Below are 15272 nucleotides of genomic sequence, written 5' to 3' on the forward strand. Positions count from 1 at the left end.
CCCCACCCTGCGGGTGTGGGGCAGATTGGAAGCAGCAGAATGGGATACACTCCAGGGCGCATTTTGTAACTGGAGCTTATATCCTTCAAATCTATGGCCTCCAGTCCTAGAACTGTCAGCGTCCTCCAGGGCTTCAGTGTCCACTGTCCATGCTTTCCCTGCCCACATTCTTCTCGCTGGGCTCATCTGCATTGACAGATTTGAAATTCCATGAGACCCACCCCCTGCCCTCCCCCCCCCGACCCAGGCCCTGCCACAGAGCCCGCTTGCAGAGAACCTAGTTCCCAACTTGGTACCAGGCATGCATGAGGCACTCCATGGGTGCCTCCCCAGCCATTCACCACTCTGCCCGACCCCACCCCACCTATAAGAGGAAACATGCTGTGCCTGAGAGTCTTGAGTACCCGACTCAAGTACTGGAATCCGTTTGCAGATGGTGCCGGACTCCAGCCAGGACATTCGTCTGAGCAGATGCCTCTACCTGTAGTTCTCATGGGTTTCTCAAGCTCAGTATGTCGAAAGATAATCTCAGCTCAACGTCTTTCACCTTACTTCTGCTGGGCCCCTCCTCATCTTTGTCAGTGGTGCCACCAGGCATCCAGTCCCATGCTAAAAGCTGGGGGTCACTGTAGACTCCCCTCCAAATCCAGGGAACTACAAAATTCTCTCTCCATTTTAGTCCCACTGTTTCACTCCATAGCACGACTCTAATCATTTCCTCTCTGGATTTCTGCTGTGGCCACATCATGCACTTCAATCATCTAAGACTCCCCTTTTTCTCCCCTAACCCCCGCCCCGCCCCAATCCAGCCATCTGGAATGTGAAGCCAATGCTGTCTCCAAGAAGCATGGCTTTCAGAAAAGCTACCTCCAGCCTTCCCCACTGCACCCAGCCTGCAAGCCTCTGGTGATTCACAGGCCTTAACCCCGTCAGGAGCCCCACCCAACCTCATTTCCTTATCCTCTCACCCCGGCAGGACACTCTCCTCCTGCCTCTGGATCCTACCCTCTAACTGCTCTCTGCACTGATTCCTGCTTCCTATCAGAGCTAAGCAAGTGCAGAATCCAAGGCCCTAAGAAGCTAATACCTTAGGGCTGCTGCTTTCTCTTCTAGGAAACTCTCACATTGGGTTTTCTTTATATTCATCAAAAGTAGGGAACGTTTCTCATTTACAAGACTTAGAGAGTTCCTCTTGCCTAAGGGTGGGACAGGAGGCTTGGAGGGTCACTAAAGGTTTTACATATTTAGTCAAAGCTAATATGCGCATCCCCCTCGGCTACAGTCAGCAGATAGGTCAGTTTCCCAGGGGGCTGGATAGAGCCCAGAGTTGCAGAGGAGTGTAACAGCAACCACCACTTACAGCTGTGCTCCAAAACTTTGGCTATCTTATTTCATCTTCACCGTAATCCTACCAAACTCGTTGCTGTTATCACTGCCACTTTATAGACAGAAAAGTGGGGCAGTAAGGGGTTAAGTACTCTGACTCAAAGTCTTACCACTGGGAAGGGAAAAGGCAGCAATTACGGACCATCCCAGCTGTGTTCCAGTGAGGTCACTTACAAGGAAGGGAGGGAATTTGGTTCACACAGATTTAAGATTCGAGGCCCCAGCACACAGGGCTATACTGATGTGTGTGCTCAGGGATGGAGACAGAATTTGAATCTCCTCCTGTGGGATTCTCTAGGCCTCCATTTCCTTATCTGAAAAACAAGAATGATTAGCCCCACCCAGAAGAGTTACTGGGAGGATTTAAATGAGATGAATGTATATTAAATTACAGAGCAAAATGCCTGGCACACAGAAGGCGCTTAATAAAGGTAAGCTGCTTATGCAATATAAATAAATAAATAAATAAGGTAAGCTGCTTCAAATTGAAAACAGAAGGGTCCGGCAAGGTGGCTCACACCTACAATCCCAGCACTTTGGGAGGCCGAGGTGGGCAGATGACCTGAGGTCAGGAGTTCGAGACCAACCTGGGCAGCATGGTGAAACCCCGTCTCTACAAAAAGTGCAAAAATTAGCCAGGCATGGTGGTGCGCATCTGTAGTCCCAGCTACTTGGGAGGCTGATTTGGAAGGACTGGGACAGAAGAAGAGAGAAGCAGGCAGAGAGAGACGCAACTACCTATCCCTATGGAGTACAGGGAAAGTGTTACTGACCCACCATGCAACAGAGCCCGTGCCACAGAAGCACCATCGTTTCCAAGGGGCATGAGTCCTTTGTGATCACAAACACAACAAGAGCAGCGGCTAGTGTGTATGGAAGAATTGGAAAGTTCCAAGCATTTTCCAGCTACAACTCAGTTAATCCTCCCCATATCCCTAGAAGTTAGTAATCCCCATTTTACAGAGGGAAAAACTGAGGCTCAGAAAAGTTGGCTAACTTGGACACAGTTATGGAGGCTGGCAGCTGTAAAGCTGGGACCTGGCACCCAGGTGACTAACTCCAGGTCCCACATCCTAGCAACTGCTTCCCAAAAATCAGTCAGACCCCTTTCTGGTTCCTGACCTTCATCTTCCCTCTTCATCTCAGAATCATCTTGCCCCTCACCCTCTTCTCTTCTGCCCCTCTCCTCACTCCGAGGAAGAAGATGAACTCTGGCCGGTGCTCATGACTCTTCTTGTTGAAAGGGCATTGGTATAGAGGAAGGACCACAGTCAGAGCATGCAGAGGCCTCTGTCCTGGACCCAAGTTAGCCCAGAAAGCAGCTTACACCCCAGTCCCTGAATACCCCAGTTCCCTCAGCTCACACATTGCTGTCAAGCTCCAATGAGGTAACAGGCCTGGGTATGTTCGGTATATCCTAGACGACTGCTCAAATCTACCCAATGTCTTCTGGGCTCCTCCCCAACAAATGCTGCCTCTCTCAGACATCCCCCATACTGCATCTTGCCCAGTCATAGACCCTTGCCCTGAATGGCCCCAGTGTCCCTCTTCTTAAAAACAGTATCCCTGCCGGGCGCAGTGGCTCAAGCCTGTAATCCCAGCACTTTGGGAGGCCGAGGCGGGTGGATCACGAGGTCAAGAGATCGAGACCATCCTGGTCAACATGGTGAAACCCCGTCTCTACTAAAAATACAAAACATTAGCTGGGCATGGTGGCGCGTGCCTGTCATCCCAGCTACTCAGGAGGCTGAGGCAGGAGAATTGCCTGAACCCAGGAGGCGGAGGTTGCGGTGAGCCGAGATCGCACCATTGCACTCCAGCCTGGGTAACAAGAGCGAAACTCCGTCTCAAAAAAAACAAAAACAAAAACAAAAAAAAACAGTATCCCTAGCCTTACTGTCTTCTCATGACCCTTATCCTCCTTCCTGACCCCTGGCCCTTGCAGGGATTTGTGTAACCACTCCCTCTGGATGTACAAGCTCCCCAAAGGCAGAGACAATCATCCACATTCCCCATGCGATCCTGCATTGTGTCTTTTTTTGGCATGCATCCAGGGGAAACCTTGACAAATGGTAACCGAAAAGCACAAAGATCATTTAAGCATGACATCTTAGGTCATTCTTACAACAAACCAGAGAGACACAAAGGTTATTCCCATTTCACCATGAGGAAGCTGGGGCTTAGGCTAAGAAGCTCAAGGTCATCTGGCTCCCAAGGAGAGGGGCTCCACACTAGAATTCATTAGATATGCACCGAAGTGTCCTAAAGATACCAGATAAGTGGCTGGCCTCCTTTCCTTCCTGCCTTTTCCACAAACCAGTCTTATAAAGAGGTTCAACTGCATGGTGCATCTAATTCTGCTCAACAAAATGCTCTCTTTAAGTCTCTGTCTTCTCCTCTTAGGTCACACCTCCAGATCTGAAATGGGAGGGGAATACACTTCTTTGCTGGGAGCTGCAGTCTCTTTTCTCCGTTATTCACAGCAGCTCTGCTGGCTGCCCTGGCCGGGTCTGTGTGTTTGCCTGCCCATCTCTGTTGTCAAGCTAGTCCTGGATCTGTCCCCAAACTACAGACATTCTGCAGAGATGGGACAAAGTGAAGGAGTGCCGGCAAGGGCCTCCAGGACTCCCTAAAACCGGCTCAACAAAGAGAGGGCTTGCTCAGAAGCCAAGAACTCCTGTGATCTAATCTGTGGGTGTCACCATTACCTCCTCTCAGGGTGGAGACCGGGAGCTTGAGAAGAGAGATGTGATATGTCCAAAACCACATGGTGACGTAGTGACTGAAATCCAGCTCCATGTGGATGACTTCCTGGGACCATCTCTCCACTGCAACGCGTTTCCTCTTTTTACTACCAGAATTTCCCCCATCCTGTCTTATTTTAAAAACCTACATTCCATGACATACTAATAATTTTACAGAGAAAAAAAAAACTAATCAAAAGTACATCAAATAAGCCCCATATCTGTCCGGATTCTTATGGACATGTATGCACAGATATTTACCGGGTCCTCCTCATCACAGGTAAGCAATTCCATATTCTTGTCCCACATATAACTTTGCTCCATCTGTCTTGTATCAAGTGTTTAAGTTTTCCACTGTATTGTTTTCATAGCATTTACCTAACTATTCTCTAATTATCTGCATTTGGATTATTTCCAGTTTCTTCCCATCTCTTGATAAGTGGCTTTCCTTCCTCTTGGGATTATTTCTGTAGGACTTACTCCTAAAGTAAAACACTGGTCAAAAGGTAGGAATAAGGGCACGGCTCCTGTGGCCCATTTATCCAGCACCATGGTGCTCTCCAGAAAACCAGCTCCACATGCAGCAATGTTGGTGGGTACTCTGTTTTCCTATCCACAGGCCTCAACAGTGGATTCTATAAATTTAATCTATTTCTGGCTAAGATGACAGGCCAGCTAGTACTACCTCAGAGCTGGCTTAACTTACATTTCTTTTGTACTTAGATGGCTAAACATTTTGGCTGGTTGAAGTGCCTCATGCCTATAATTCCAGCACTTTCAGAGGCTGAGGCAGGAGGATCGCTTATGTCCAGGAGCTCAAGACCAACCTAGGCAACACAGCAAGACCCCTGTCTCTACAAAAAATCAAAAATTATCCAGGCACCAGGGTAAGTCCCAGCTCCTTGGGAGGCTGAAGCCAAAGGATTCCTTGAGCCCAGGAGGTTGAGGCTGCAGTGAGCCATGATTGCACCACTGCACTCCAGCCTGGGTGACAGAGCAAGACCCTGTCTCAAAAAAGAAAAAAAAAAAAGAAAAGAAAAGAAAAGAAAGGAAAGTGAAACACCTTTGCATCTCTCTGTTTATGATCCAGGCTTCATACAAAATGATGTGTTCCTGTGCCTGGGTTATTTCACCAACAGAGTCTTAGTATTTGCTTTCAAGAGCTTAATCAGTTCTGTGCTTAATTTTGACAACATGTCTTACCCATTGGTTTATTACAACTGTTTCCCTTTTCCATTAACTTCTTATTTTAACTCTTTTTTTTTTTTTTTTTTTTTTGAGACAGAGTCTCACCCTACTGCCCAAGCTGGAGTGCAGTGGCGTGATCTCAGCTCGCTGCAACCTCTGCCTCCCAGGTCCGAGCAATTCTCCCGTCTCAGCTTCCCAAGTAGCTGGGATTACAGACACATGCCACCACCCCTGGCTAATTTTGTGATTTTTAGTAGAGATGAGGTTTTTCGCCATGTTGGCCAGGCTGGTCTCCAACTTCTGACTTCAGGTGATCCGCCCACCTCGGCCTCCCAAAGTGCTGGGATTATAGACATGAGCCACTGTACCTGGCCATGCTTTAATAAGATTTTATAATTTTTACCTTATAGATTTTATTCCTTTGTAGTTGAACACATCTCATTCCATTAATGATCATTTTTATAGAATTTTCAAATACATTTGCTCTCGAGGATAAAAATACCATCTGCTTCCTCTGTGTTTTAAGAGTTTGTAAAACTTTTTAATACATCTCAAAACTTATAACATATGATGTGAGATATAAATCTGAGTTCATTTTCTTCACATTGTTATCTAGTTTGTTCCAAGAGCCATTTGCTGTAAAATTATTTCTTTCACTATTGCCTTTCCAAAGTTGTCATATATGTCTTCCAGGCTGGGCATGATGGCTCATGCCTGTAATCCCAACACTTTGGGAGGCTGAACGGGGAGGATCACTCGAGCCCAAGAATTTAAGACCAGCCCGGGCCACATGGCAAAACCCCGTCTCTACAAAAAGTACAAAAAGTTAGCTGGGCATGGTGACGCACACCTGTAGTCCCAGTTCCTCAAGAGGCTGAGATGGGAAGATTGCCTAAGCCCAGGAAGTTGAGGTTGTAGTGAGCTGTGATCACGCCACTGCACTCCAGCCTGGGTGCAGTGAGACTTGTCTCAAAATGAATAAATAAATGTCCTCCATTCATTTAGATCTTCCATTTTCTTTATTTATCCTACTATTGCACAATTTTAATAACTACCACTTGCCTGCCTTTTTTGCTCAGAGAAGTCCTGCTCCTAAAAGATTTTCAAAACACCCTTTGATACGCATGTCCACCATTTTTTGCTGATTATTATTATAATTATCATGTTCATCCATTATGAAGTATTTCATTGGAATTTTAACTGCCAAAAGGGCATGAAATCTAGACATAAACTTTGGAATGCTGACCCTTTAATGGTTTAACTTCTGATCAGAAAGCAGCCATGTAGGATTTTGTAATTTTCTTTGAATAGAAATTGTGTCATTTGCAAACAGCGATATTTTTATCTCTTCCTTCCCTATACCAATCCCTCTAGTTTCTCTTTGTTCCTATACTGTTATGACAAGCATCTGTTAAACTATGTTAAATAAGAGTAGAGATAATGGGCATTTTGGTTTAGTTCCTGTTTTTCAGGGCACACTTCTAGTATTTCCCCACTCTGTATCTACAGCCCCTGTCTAAGGTTTGTTACATGGTTATACACAAGCAGGCTCTTTATCCTACATAGGTAAATCCCCCAACACACCTATTTTTAGTTTTCTGATGCTTTATAATGCATATGTATTTTTTTTCCAGTATTTGTCTACATCCACTGAGACCAAACTCATTCATCCATCAAATATTTGTTAACTGATTATATTTTAGGCACTGTGCTAAATAATATGTATTCTGATTTTTATCGTTTCTTTCTATTAATATTGGTCTCTCTATGTTGAATCAGACTTACATTCCTGAGATGAGCCTCGCCTGGTAATTTTTCAAGACTTTTTTTGAGACAGGGTCTCACCCTGTCACCCAAGCTGGAGTACTGTGGCACAATCAGGCTCACAGAGTCTCAACCTCCAGGGCTCAAGTGATCCTCCATGTGATCCGTCCGGAGCAGCTGGGATCACAGGTATGCACCACCATGCCTGGCTAATTTTTTTTTTTTTTTAACTTTCTGTAGAGATGGGGTCTTACTATGTTGTCTGGGCTAGTCTAGAACTCCTGGGCTCAAACAAGCCTCCCCTGTCAGGCTCCCAAAGTGCTGGGATTGTAGGTGTGAGTCACTGCTCCCGACCTCAAGACTCATTTTTAAAGAGCCCATTCAGTGACCATAAAATTCATCTGAAAAAATTAATGAAGAATGCTGAGATATCAGCCTCCAAAATCCAAATCAAACATCACCTCCTCCGTGAAGCCTTCCCAAACCTCACCTTTATTTATTTATTTTTTTTTATCCTCAACTTTCTGAAGTAGAGTTTGAGACTCCACAGTCCCCCACCCCCATCACCACGCTCCTATATCACAGGTTCTGTAATACCACGTGTCAATCAATGAATGGCCATGTGTCTGATTCCCCTCAGGACTCAGTGCCCTGAAGACAGAGACATTGGTATATCACCAGGGCTAACTGCTATGGTTAGAGGATGGTAGATGCCCAATAAATATTTCCTAGTTAAGTCATTCACTTGTTTTTGTTTTTGTTTGTTTGTTTGTTTGTTTGTTTTTGAGATGGAGTCTCGATCTGTAGCACAGGCTGGAGTGCAGTGGTGTGATCTCGGCTCACTGCAACCTCTACCTCCCGGGTCCCAGTTCAAGCAATTCTCCCATCTCAGCCTCCCAAGTAGCTGGGATTACAGGCACAAGCCACCATGCCCAGCTAATTTTTGTATTTTTTTTTTTAGTAGAGACAGGGGTTTCACCATGTTGGCCAGTCTGTTCTTGAACTCCTGATCTCGTGATCCACCCGCCTTGGCCTCCCAAAGTGCTGGGATTACAGGCGTGAGCTACCGCGCCCAGCCCACCTATTTATTTATTCCACTGATGGCTTCTGCAGCTGCGTGTTTACATGAAATTGATCTGCAATTTCCTTCTTGGGATGAGCCGGACATGGACAAGCCCACCCGGTTCCAAGCACACACACAGGGGCTGTAGTCCAGCAGGCAGGCCTCCTGTCTGGAGTGATGCTGCCAATCTCCAGCTGGCTGGGCTCACAGGGACTGTGAGGAAGGGGAAAGCCTAGCACAAAATTATGAATAGTCCCAACAAGTGGGCAAAGCTCTATGATGGGGGAAGTCAGGATGGACAACCCTCCACAACTCAGGCATCAGGACATCTACTGAAGGTTACTAAGGCTCCATCCATCTGGCTGGACTGGGCAAGACTCCAACCGCTGTGAGTAGGACCAGTGATGCTGGCTACTTGTTATTAACACACACTGTGCACCAGTTGTATGTTTCCAACAACCCTTTCAGGTACATTCTATTGCTCCTGTCTCAGACATAAAGAAACTAAGGCCCAGGAAGGTTAAGTAAGTTATCCAGAGTTACACAGTCAGTAAGTAGAAGAGCTGGAATTCAAACTGTTGTCTCCCCACCACACCTGGTTATCATTAACAAAGGGACAGGGCAGGGTCTCAGTCCCAATTCAGAATCTGGGTATCAGGCATGTTAGCAGAATAGGAACCAACACAGAAGCCTCTTGGAAGAACTGAGACTCAGAGAAGGAAATGGGACAAAGGAATGAGGCAGGAGGCCCTGCCGTGCCAAAGTCAGAACAATGTCTGAGCCCAGAATCCTAGCCAGAAGGGATCTGGGTCTCCATTTCCTCAGACCAGACATGACCATAAGAGCTGAGGGCAGGGCTCGGCTGAAGGAAATAACCCATGGAGCTGCCCTGACCGGAGACAAGGCAGACAGGGTCTGGATGGATGTGAACCACTCAGCCCAGCAGACCCCAGAGAGAACCAACGTGTAGTCACACAGGCTTTCCCCTACCATGGGCAACACGAGCTGCACTCAGAATAGGAGGATTCTTTGCCTTAGCAACACCATTTATTTGAAGTTTGTTTTAATCTTTTTTTTTTTTTTTTTTTAAGATGGAGTTTCCCTCTTGTTGCCCAGGCTGGAATGCAATGGAATGATCTCAGCTCACTGCAACCTCCGCCTTCTGGTTTCAATCAATTCTCCTGCCTCAGCCTCCCGAGTAGCTGAGCTTACAGGCATGTGCCACCACACCCTGCTAATTTTGTATTTTAAGTAGAGACAGGGTTTCTCCATGTTGGTCAGGCTGGTCTTGAACTCCTGATCTCAGGTGATCCACCCGCCTCGGCCTCCCAAAGTCCTGGGGTTACAGGCGTGAGCCTAAAAAACTTTAAAAATATTTTCGGGTGCTCTCCATGTTCAGAGAAATTTCTCTAGTAACAAACTATGGAAATGATTCCTGAAAGTACAGCCTTAATGCAACATTTAAATCAGGGGTCCTCTGTGTGGTCATAGTTAGCGAGGCTTTAGGAGGCCTGCAGCTCACACAGGCAAAGTAAAAACTAGGAGTTTCGATGTGCATGAATATAGAAGTGGGGCATGTTTCTGAAGAGAAAGTGCATAGCCTCCATCATATCCCAAAGAAGTCTGTTGGCCACTAACCATGTTAAGAACAACTAACTGATCCAAACAGACCTACAAAGTCAGCTCAATGGTTGGGCATGGAGGCTCACACCTGTAATCTCAGTACTTTGGGAAACTCAGGCAAGAGGATCACTTGAGGCCAGGAGTTCGAGATCAGCCTGGGGAACATGGTGAGATGCCTGTGTCTACAAAAAAAAAAAAAAAAAAAAAAAAAAAAAAAAAAAAGTGTTTTACTTAAAAAAAAAAAAAAAAAACAATTAGCTGGACATGGCGGCCATGTGTTTGTCATCTCAGCTACTAGACAGGCTGAGGTAGGAGGATCACTTGAACCCAGTGAGGCTGTGTGGAGTCTGAAGCAGTGAACTATGGCTGTGCCACTGTACTCCAATCTGGGTGGTAGGGCAAGGCCCTGTGTCAAAAATAAATAAAAATTTTAAAAAACTCAGTTAAATAAGTGGAGGCTAGGATAGCAATGCTTAGCCAAAACAGTAAGCTCAGTCCAGGCGTGGTGGCTCATGCCTATAATCCCAGTACTTTGGGAGGCCGAGGCAGGTGGATCACGAGGTCAAGAGATCAAGACCATGCTGGCCAACATGGTGAAACCCCACCTCTACCAAAAATACAAAACTTAGCCGGGCGTGGTGGCATACGTTTGTGGTCCCAGCTACTCCGGAGGCTGAGGCAGAAGAATTGCTTGAACCCAGGAGACAGAGGTTGCAGTGAGCTGAAATCACGCCACTGCATTCCAGCCTGGTGACAGAGCAAGACTCCGTCTCAAAAAAAAAAAAAAAAAAAACACAAAAAAAAACACAACCAACCAAACAAACAAACAAAAAAACAGTCAGCTCAATCCACCAAATGTGCCCAAAGAAATTTTGTAGCCACAAACCCTCTTCTGACCACTATTGAAGCCACAAAAGTGATTGAGGGGCTCAGGGCATCTCATCTTCACTACTTCAACAGAAGACAGGATGAATTTCATTGCAACAGTTAGAAGTATCATCTTTATAATAGTTGGTAGATTCTTGGCTAATATCAGTGGAAGGGCAGGTGTAATTTCCTCCACTTCCTCGGTCCCCAAAGGTAGGCCCCACCTGGAGCTGATCAGAAATGCATCTGGGGGGCTGGGTGCGGTAACTCACACCTGTAATCCCAACACTTTGGGAGGCTGAGGTGGGCAGATCACGAGGTCAGAAGTTTGAGACCAGTCTGGCCAACATAGAAGAAACCCCACCTCTACTAAAAATAGAAAAAATTAGCCAGGCGTGGTGGTGTGCACCTGAGTCCCAGCTACTCAGGAGGCTGAAGCAGGGGAATCACGCGAACCTGGGAGGCAGAGTTTGCAGTGAGCCAAGATTGCGCCATTGCACTCCAGCCCGGTCGACAGTGCGAGACTTTGTCTCAAAAAAAAAAAAGAAAAGAAAAAAAAAAAGAAAGATGCATCTGGGGCCTCACCTGTACTTGCTGGATCAGAATCTGCATTTTAATACGAGCTCTAGACTCAGAGAGATTCATATGCATCTTGAAGTTTGAGAAGCACTGCTGTGCTTGCATTGGCCAAAATTTATGCGAGAAAAAAATGGAAGATAAGAGAAAAATTAAAAGTGAAAATACAATTAACAAATAAGAATGTGAGCAAATGTTGGGCATGAGAAGGAAAGCCAGATCGGGTGTGGGAGCTCATGCCAATAATCACAGCACTTTGGGAGGCCAAGGTGGGCAGATCACCTGAGGTCAAGAGTTCGAGACCAGCCTGACCAACATGGAGAAACCCCGTCTCTACTATAAAATTAGCAGAGCATGGTGACGTGCGCCTGTAATCCCAGCTACTAAGGAGCCTGAGGCAGGAAAATTGCTTGAACCGGGGAGGCGGAGGTTGCAGTGAGCCAAGATCGTGCCACTGCACTCCAGCCTGGGCAACAAGAAAGAAATTCCATCTCAAAAACAACAACGAGAGAGAGACAGAGAGAGAGACAGAGAGAGAGAGAGAGAGAGAGAGAGAGAGAGAGAGAGAGAGAGAGAGAGAGAAGGAAAGCCAAAAGTGGACCCTTTGAGGGAAAAAAATCTCATGATATTAATAAACCACAGGCCCAATTAATTTCAAAGGAATAAAATGGAAAAGTTAGAAAAGACCCAATAAAAGTGCCATGATACAAGGTATTTTATATGCAATCTTCAGATAATAACTTCGAAAGAGAAAATCACCAGCATGTTACTTACAAGTTTACGTGACACCCAAATGAAAGCAAAAGAGACACGAACTGAGTGGCCACAGAAGACAAATCAGAATCAGCGAAAAACAACCAAGGGGAAAGCACCTGGACTTAAAGCATCCTTGGAGAGTCTTTCAATAATGTGTAAACATTTTTTAGACACTCACATATATAGGCAACTTTTTTAAAATGCGCCATAAAGCACAGGCCTCCCTCAACGTCACTCTGTTCCCAGAGGGCACCTCTGTTACAAGCCTGGTTCATATCTTTCAGGCCTCTTTTACACGAATAAGTGATGCCATCGAAAATATGATACTATCAAAAATATGATACCATTTTGTGTGTTTTCTTTCTCAAACGTAGTGTCACCCTGTACCTGTCATTCTGCAACTTGCTTTTTTCACCCAAAATTACACTTCTGAGATCTAGTCTTACGACTAGTTACTAACTTAATATATTCCTTTTAACTACTCTTGCAGAGTTTCCCCAACCTCTTTGACTGAATCACACAGTAAGAACTACGCTTTATATTAAATCCAGTTCACATTTGTGAATACACAAAACCGAAACAAAAGCTCACCAAATATTCAGCCACATTATGTGCGATGCACTCCATTATCTTCTTTTGTTTCACACAGTGTCAAAACCCACTAAGGTATTTTAATGACCCACTGAAGATCTGAACAGCCCAGGTTTTATTTAGCCCATCTCCCACTAAGGGATATTTACATTGTTGTCTTCAATTTTCCACAATTACAATAATGTCCAGTGAACATTGTACATGTGAGTGTTTCTCTAGGACTGATAACTACTAGTGGAACTGCTGAGTCCTAGGAGATGGGCATTTATACTTTAGATAAACATCACAAATTGCCTTCCAAAGCTGTATCCATTTATGCTTACCAGCCATATATGGAAGTAATGTTTCTTTACGCTCTCACCAAATCAGTGTATTATTAAATATTTTTATCTCTTCCAATCTGATAGGTTACAAATGCCTTCTTATTGTAGCTGATTTGTATTTTATATAAGAGGGTTGTGCATCTTTTCATATATTTAAGAGCGCCTTATACTTCTTTTCTGTGAATTTCTATCCATGTCCTTTTGCCCATTTTTCAATTAATAACCCTTTTTATTTATTTTTAAGGGTTCTTTACATATTAAGAAAATTAACTCCTTTTATCATATTTTTCCAAATTATTTTTCTCAGATTATCATGTATCTTTTGACTTTGTTTATGGGGTTATTCTCATGAAGTGGTTCTCATTTTTTTATTGTCAAATGTATCAATCTTTATGTTACAGCGTCTGGGATTTGTGTCAAACTTCGAAAGATCTCTCTACGCCAAGATAGTAGAAAAATTATTCTATGGCTTTTACACTTTCATTCTTTATTTAACTATTTGACCTATACTTGTTAGGCTTATTCTGGTTTAAAGCATTAATTAGGGATCCTGCTCTTTCTTATCTCCCAGATAGCTATCTGGTTGTGAAAATCCTGTATTTCTCCATACATCTGAAATACTGCCTTTACCACAAAATACACACAGGCATACACACACACTTATTTATTTCAGGCTCTCTATTCTGTCTCATCACTTGTTCAGCCAATTAGTACCGGTTATCTCAGTGATTGTAGTTTTTTTTAATAATGCTTACTATCTATCAGAGCTAGACCTTTTTCTTTTTCATGCATATTAATTTTTCCACATGAACTTAGAATCAGCTTTCCTATGCCAAAAATAATCCTAGTGGTAATTTTATTGTGATCACACTGTAAATGTACAGGAAAAGTGACATTTTTATAACACTGACTCTTTCTAGCCAAGATTATCTTTCTCTTTAAGTCTTTTATGCCCCTAGGTAGCACTTAAGTTATATATTAATATAATTTTATTAAGCTTATAACGAGATATTTTATCTCTTTTGTTGCTTACACAAGTGGGATTTTTTTTTTCTTCTATCACATTTTCTAGCTGAATATTTATGGGGGAGAACTACTGATTTTTGTGCATTAATTATGCGTCAAACTACCTTACTGAATTCTCTTATTTTTTAGTTTTGCCTTTTCCTTCTCAGTTTTATACCTTTTATCGAATTATACCAGCTAATCCCCACCCCCCCCACCACCAGAACAAGGTTATATAATTATGGTTCTTAATCGGGATTTTAATGGGATTGCATCTAGCATTCACCATTTTAATACTAAGCAAAATTCTGTCCACTTGCTTGACAAAAATGTATTTTCCCACGTTGAGGAGGTATCCAATTATTCCTATAGCAGTTTTTATTAGAAATGGATGTCTAATTTTTCATAAACCTTTTCAGCATCTTATCTTCTCCTTAGAGCCTTTAGTACGATGAATTTTTATTAACAGAAATCCAAAAGTTAACCTATCCTTACCTTCCTGTTCTGGAGCTCCCGTGACCATGGCGTACTTTCAACGGGCTGCTGGGTTCTAACTATGTTATTAGAATGTCGCATCTTCGGTATTCAAAACAGAGACCACTTTGTGGCTCTGTGTACACACCTGTTCTTTTGTCACATTTTGTTACACTAGCTTCATAAAAAGAATTTAAGTGCCCTTTGTCTGCTCTAGGATAATGTAAATAGCATTAGAATCACCTGTACCTTCAATATTTGAAAACATGTACCTGTGAAACCATCTGGTCCAGGGACTATTGTAAGGACTAGCTCTTTGATAACTTTCTCCATTTCTTCTATGGTAATTGGTCTGTTTAAATTTTATTCTATTCTGGTGTCTGGGTTTTTTTGTTGTTTTTTTTTAAGAACACATATTTTCATGTTATATAAACTATTTCTAAACATAGAAAAAGATCCTACCAGCATCACTACAAGAAGTAAATATAGCCTCCACCCCAAACCTTACCAGGACAACGCCCAGCCAGCCTGGTTCCTAGCTTTGCACCCCCACTCCCTGCCCTTTTTAAGGCCTCATCTTTTCTCACCAACAGATTCACACACACAAAAAAGAGGACAGACAGGTTTGCAACAAACCAGAAACACTCCAAAGAAACACGGGGGCTGCCCCCTCCAACCCACTACAGCACCATCAGGAAACTCACCTTACTTTCTCTTATGTAGCCAAATGGTCCATTCCCCTCTCAGTGGAGGCCCTTCCAATTTTGTCTGGGCTTCTTTTTCTGAGACTTTACCAGCCCCTACCCCATGGCTGAAGCCAGCAGCCCACCCTACTCTACTCATTCCAAATCCTCTGGCTTCTTTGCACAGTATGAAGGGATCCATGTGTATTCATTCACCAGGAACCCGCCA

At 44.0% G+C, this 15272-nt stretch overlaps 1 protein-coding gene and 1 pseudogene across 10 annotated transcripts in view; both read right to left on the reverse strand.

Moving 5' to 3' along the window:
* TRERF1 (transcriptional regulating factor 1) overlaps window positions 1-15272 on the reverse strand; it is a 235432-nt gene that overhangs the window by 186983 nt on the left and 33177 nt on the right. The gene's annotated exons all lie outside the window — the stretch shown is intronic.
* On the reverse strand, window positions 9517-9596 carry LOC120363334 (small nucleolar RNA U3; annotated as a pseudogene).

The sequence above is a fragment of the Saimiri boliviensis genome, chromosome 4 (assembly GCF_048565385.1).
Source record: "Saimiri boliviensis isolate mSaiBol1 chromosome 4, mSaiBol1.pri, whole genome shotgun sequence".
NCBI classification, from domain to species: Eukaryota; Metazoa; Chordata; class Mammalia; order Primates; family Cebidae; genus Saimiri; species Saimiri boliviensis.